We start from the raw sequence: 6,879 nt of genomic DNA on the forward strand, positions 1-6,879 counted from the left end.
AAAATACCTCTGACTAGCAGTTACTACAGCTCCAGCTGTCTCACCAAGGCGACACAGGCACAAAACACCTGAAACAGTCCAAGTTCACAGCACTTCAGCCCCAGACAACTTGTTAGGGCACCCACAGAGCAGAGTACTCCAGGACCTCCCAGCTCAAACCCACATCAGCTCCAGCAATCCCACCAAAGTGGGACACTAGGACACCCTGGTTTGCATCCACCTCAGCTTCAGTTGTCCTATTGGGATACCTTATGCACAGAGAGATACAGAATTGCTTGGTTCTGTGCCCACTTCATTTAGCTGTGCTGCCAGGGGGGCCCTGTAAATAGACATCCCCAAGATAGTCCTAGCCCATGCCCACTTCACTCAAGCCATCCCACCAGGGCAGCCCCAGCACAGAGTACCCCATGACCCCTAGCCCACACCAGCTCCAGCAAGCCAGGCAAAGTCCACAGGCACACACATCTACACAGGGGACATTCCTACATAAGACCATTCCTGCAACTTGAGAAGGAGCTGTTCCACCTAATTAATAGAAACAAAAACAGAAAGTCAAGAAAAATGAGGAGACAGAGGAGCATGTTCTAAATGAAATATCAAGACAAAACTTTAGGAAAAAAAAACTAAATGAAATGGAGATAACCAATCTACCTGATAAAGAGTTCAAAGTAATGGTCATTGAGATGCTTACCAGACTGGAGATAAGAGTAGATGAACTCGGGAGTTGCGGCAAGATGGCGGCTTAGGAGGACGCTGGGCTCACCGCACGTCCTGCTGATCACTTAGATTCCATCTACACCTGCCTAAATAACCCAGAAAACCGCCAGAGGATTAGCAGAACAGAGTCGCCGGAGCCAAACGCAGACGAGAGGCCCACGGAAGAGGGTAGGAAGGGCGGCGAGGCGGTGCGCGCTCCACGGACTGGCGGGAGGGAGCCGGGGCGGAGGGGCGGCTCGCCGGCCAAGCAGAGCCCCCGAGTCGGGCTTGCAAAAGCGGAGGGGCCGGGCGGACTGTGTTCCGACAGCAAGTGCGACTTAACGTCTGGGAGGTCAGAAATTAACAGCTCTGCTCGGAAAGCGGGAAGGCTGGAGGACAAAGGGAGGGAGAGCTGCTGAGCCCCCTGACAACAGAGCTCAGTTTGGTGGGGAACAAAGGCGCTCGCCAGCGCCATTTCCCCCGCCCATCCCCCAGCCGAAATCCCAAAGGGAACCGGTTCCTGCCAGGGAACTTGCTCGCTCCGCGCAAACACCCAACTCTGCGCTTCTGCGGAGCCAAACCTCCGGCAGCGGATCTGACTCCCTCCCGCTGCCACAGGGCCCCTCCTGAAGTGGATCACCTAAGGAGAAGCGATCTAAGCCTGCCCCTCCTGCCCCCGAGCACCTTGCCTACCCACCCCAGCTAATACGCCAGATCCCCAGCATCACAAGCCTGGCAGGGTGCAAGTAGCCCAGACGAGCCACACCACCCCACAGTGAATCCCGCCCCTAGGAGAGGGGAAGAGAAGGCACACACCAGTCTGACTGTGGCCCCAGCGGTGGGCTGGGGGCAGACATCAGGTCTGACTGCGGCCCCGCCCACCAACTCCAGGTATACACCACAGCACAGGGGAAGTGCCCTGCAGGTCCTCACCACGCCAGGGACTATCCAAAATGACCAAGCGGAAGAACTCCCCTCAGAAGAATCTCCAGGAAATAACAACAGCTAATGAGCTGATCAAAAAGGATTTAAATAATATAACAGAAAGTGAATTTAGAATAATAGTCATAAAATTAATCGCTGGGCTTGAAAACAGTATACAGGACAGCAGAGAATCTCTTGCTACAGAGATCAAGGGACTAAGGAACAGTCACGAGGAGCTGAAAAACGCTTTAAACGAAATGCATAACAAAATGGAAACCACCACAGCTCGGCTTGAAGAGGCAGAGGAGAGAATAGGTGAACTAGAAGATAAAGTTATGGAAAAAGAGGAAGCTGAGAAAAAGAGAGATAAAAAAAATCCAGGAGTATGAGGGGAAAATTAGAGAATTAAGTGATACACTAAAAAGAAATAATATACGCATAATTGGTATCCCAGAGGAGGAAGAGAGAGGGAAAGGTGCTGAAGGGGTACTTGAAGAAATAATAGCTGAGAACTTCCCTGAACTGGGGAAGGAAAAAGGCATTGAAATCCAAGAGGCACAGAGAACTCCCTTCAGACGTAACTTGAATCGATCTTCTGCACGACATATCATAGTGAAACTGGCAAAATACAAGGATAAAGAGAAAATTCTGAAAGCAGCAAGGGGTAAACGTGCCCTCACATATAAAGGGAGACCTATAAGACTCGTGACTGATCTCTCTTTTGAAACTTGGCAGGCCAGAAAGAATTGGCAAGAGATTTTCAGGGTGCTAGACAGAAAAAATATGCAGCCAAGAATCCTTTATCCAGCAAGTCTGTCATTTAGAATAGAAGGAGAGATAAAGGTCTTCCCAAACAAACAAAAACTGAAGGAATTTGTCACCACTAAACCAGCCCTACAAGAGATCCTAAGGGGGACCCTGTGAGACAAAGTCCCAGAGACATCACTATAAGCATAAAACATACAGACATCACAATGACTCTAAACCCGTATCTTTCTATAATAACACTGAATGTAAATGGATTAAATGCGCCAACCAAAAGACATAGGGTATCAGAATGGATAAAAAAACAAGACCCATCTATTTGCTGTCTACAAGAGACTCATTTTAGACCTGAGGACACCTTTAGATTGAGAGTGAGGGGATGGAGAACTATTTATCATGCGACTGGAAGCCAAAAGAAAGCTGGAGTAGCCATACTTATATCAGACAAACTAGACTTTAAATTAAAGGCTGTAACAAGAGATGAAGAAGGACATTATATAATAGTTACAGGGTCTATCCATCAGGAAGAGCTAACAATTATCAATGTCTATGCACCGAATACCGGAGCCCCCAAATATATAAAACAATTACTCATAAACATAAGCAACCTTATTGATAAGAATGTGGTAATTGCAGGGGACTTTAATACACCACTTACAGAAATGGATAGATCATCTAGACACACGGTCAATAAAGAAACAAGGGCCCTGAATGAGACATTGGATGAGATGGACTTGACAGATATATTTAGAACTCTGCATCCCAAAGCAACAGAATATACTTTCTTCTCGAGTGCACATGGAACATTCTCCAAGATAGATCATATACTGGGTCACAAAACAGCCCTTCATAAGTTTACAAGAATTGAAATTATACCATGCTTACTTTCAGACCACAATGCCATGAAGCTTGAAATCAACCACAGGAAAAAGTCTGGAAAACCTCCAAAAGCATGGAGGTTAAAGAACACCCTACTAACGAATGAGTGGGTCAACCAGGCAATTAGAGAAGAAATTAAAAAATATATGGAAACAAACGAAAATGAAAATACAACAATCCAAACGCTTTGGGACGCAGCAAAGGCAGTCCTGAGAGGAAAATACATTGCAATCCAGGCCTATCTCAAGAAACAAGAAAAATCCCAAATACAAAATCTAACAGCACACCTAAAGGAACTAGAAGCAGAACAGCAAAGGCAGCCTAAGCCCAGCAGAAGAAGAGAAATAATAAAGATCAGAGCAGAAATAAACAATATAGAAACTAAAAAAACTGTAGAGCAGATCAACGAAACCAAGAGTTGGTTTTTTGAAAAAATAAACAAAATTGACAAACCTCTAGCCAGGCTTCTCAAAAAGAAAAGGGAGATGACCCAAATAGATAAAATCATGAATGAAAATGGAATTATTACAACCAATCCCTCAGAGATACAAACAATTATCAGGGAATACTATGAAAACTTATATGCCAACAAATTGGACAACCTGGAAGAAATGGACGAATTCCTGAACACCCACACGCTTCCAAAACTCAATCAGGAGGAAATAGAAAGCTTGAACAGACCCATAACCAGCGAAGAAATTGAATCGGTTATCAAAAATCTCCCAACAAATAAGAGTCCAGGACCAGATGGCTTCCCAGGGGAGTTCTACCAGACGTTTAAAGCAGAGATAATACCTATCCTTCTCAAGCTATTCCAAGAAATAGAAAGGGAAGGAAAACTTCCAGACTCATTCTATGAAGCCAGTATTACTTTGATTCCTAAACCAGACAGAGACCCAGTAAAAAAAGAGAACTACAGGCCAATATCCCTGATGAATATGGATGCAAAAATTCTCAATAAGATACTAGCAAATCGAATTCAACGGCATATAAAAAGAATTATTCACCATGATCAAGTGGGATTCATTCCTGGGATGCAGGGCTGGTTCAACATTCGCAAATCAATCAACGTGATACATCACATTAACAAAAAAAGAGAGAAGAACCATATGATCCTGTCAATCGATGCAGAAAAGGCCTTCGACAAAATCCAGCACCCTTTCTTAATAAAAACCCTTGAGAAAGTCGGGATAGAAGGAACATACTTAAAGATCATAAAAGCCATTTATGAAAAGCCCACAGCTAACATCATCCTCAACGGGGAAAAACTGAAAGCTTTTTCCCTGAGATCAGGAACACGACAAGGATGCCCACTCTCACCGCTGCTGTTTAACATAGTGCTGGAAGTTCTAGCATCAGCAATCAGACAACAAAAGGAAATCAAAGGCATCAAAATTGGCAAAGATGAAGTCAAGCTTTCGCTTTTTGCAGATGACATGATATTATACATGGAAAATCCGATAGACTCCACCAAAAGTCTGCTAGAACTGATACAGGAATTCAGCAAAGTTGCAGGATACAAAATCAATGTACAGAAATCAGTTGCATTCTTATACACTAACAATGAAGCAACAGAAAGACAAATAAAGAAACTGATCCCATTCACAATTGCACCAAGAAGCATAAAATACCTAGGAATAAATCTAACCAAAGATGTAAAGGATCTGTATGCTGAAAACTATAGAAAGCTTCTGAAGGAAATTGAAGAAGATTTAAAGAAATGGAAAGACATTCCCTGCTCATGGATTGGAAAAATAAATATTGTCAAAATGTCAATACTACCCAAAGCTATCTACACATTCAATGCAATCCCAATCAAAATTGCACCAGCATTCTTCTCGAAACTAGAACAAGCAATCCTAAAATTCATATGGAACCACAAAAGGCCCCGAATAGCCAAAGGAATTTTGAAGAAGAAGACCAAAGCAGGAGGCATCACAATCCCAGACTTTAGCCTCTACTACAAAGCTGTCATCATCAAGACAGCATGGTATTGGCACCAAAACAGACACATAGACCAATGGAATAGAATAGAAACCCCAGAACTAGACCCACAAACGTATGGCCAACTCATCTTTGACAAAGCAGGAAAGAACATCCAATGGAAAAAAGACAGCCTCTTTAACAAATGGTGCTGGGAGAACTGGACAGCAACATGCAGAAGGTTGAAACTAGACCACTTTCTCACACCATTCACAAAAATAAACTCAAAATGGATAAAGGACCTAAATGTGAGACAGGAAACCATCAAAACCTTAGAGGAGAAAGCAGGAAAAGACCTCTCTGACCTCAGCCGTAGCAATCTCTTACTCGACACATCCCCAAAGGCAAGGGAATTAAAAGCAAAAGTGAATTACTGGGACCTTATGAAGATAAAAAGCTTCTGCACAGCAAAGGAAACAACCAACAAAACTAAAAGGCAACCAACGGAATGGGAAAAGATATTCGCAAATGACATATCGGACAAAGGGCTAGTATCCAAAATCTATAAAGAGCTCACCAAACTCCACACCCGAAAAACAAATAACCCAGTGAAGAAATGGGCAGAAAACATGAATAGACACTTCTCTAAAGAAGACATCCGGATGGCCAACAGGCACATGAAAAGATGTTCAGCGTCGCTCCTTATCAGGGAAATACAAATCAAAACCACACTCAGGTATCACCTCACGCCAGTCAGAGTGGCCAAAATGAACAAATCAGGAGACTATAGATGCTGGAGAGGATGTGGAGAAACGGGAACCCTCTTGCACTGTTGGTGGGAATGCAAATTGGTGCAGCCGCTCTGGAAAGCAGTGTGGAGGTTCCTCAGAAAATTAAAAATAGACCTACCCTATGACCCAGCAATAGCACTGCTAGGAATTTATCCAAGGGATACAGGAGCACTGATGCATAGGGCCACTTGTACCCCAATGTTCATAGCAGCACTCTCAACAATAGCCAAATTATGGAAAGAGCCTAAATGTCCATCAACTGATGAATGGATAAAGAAATTGTGGTTTATATACACAATGGAATATTACATGGCAATGAGAAAAAATGAAATATGGCCTTTTGTAGCAACGTGGATGGAACTGGAGAGTGTGATGCTAAGTGAAATAAGCCATACAGAGAAAGACAGATACCATATGGTCTCACTCTTATGTGGATCCTGAGAAACTTAACAGGAACCCATGGGGGAGGGGAAGGAAAAAAAAAAAAAAGAGGTTAGAATGGGAGAGAGCCAAAGCATAAGAGACTGTTAAAAACTGAGAACAAACTGAGGGTTGATGGGGGGTGGGAGGGAGGAGAGGGTGGGTGATGGGTATTGAGGAGGGCACCTTTTGGGATGAGCACTGGGTGTTGTATGGAAACCAATTTGTCAATAAATTTCAGAAAAAAAAATAAAAAAAAATAAAAAAAAAAATAAAAAAAAAAGAGTAGATGAACTCATTGAGAACTTTAAGAAAGAGACAAAATTTTAAAAATGAACCAATCAGAGATGGAAAATACAATAATTTAAATGACAAAAATACACAAAAGAGAATCACTAGATTAACATAAGCAGAAGAAAAAAAGCAGCTATCTGGAAGACAGGGTAATGGAAAGCTAACAAGTTGAAAACAAACAAAAATA

This window comes from Prionailurus bengalensis, chromosome A3 (genome assembly GCF_016509475.1).
Source record: "Prionailurus bengalensis isolate Pbe53 chromosome A3, Fcat_Pben_1.1_paternal_pri, whole genome shotgun sequence".
Lineage (NCBI taxonomy): Eukaryota > Metazoa > Chordata > Mammalia > Carnivora > Felidae > Prionailurus > Prionailurus bengalensis.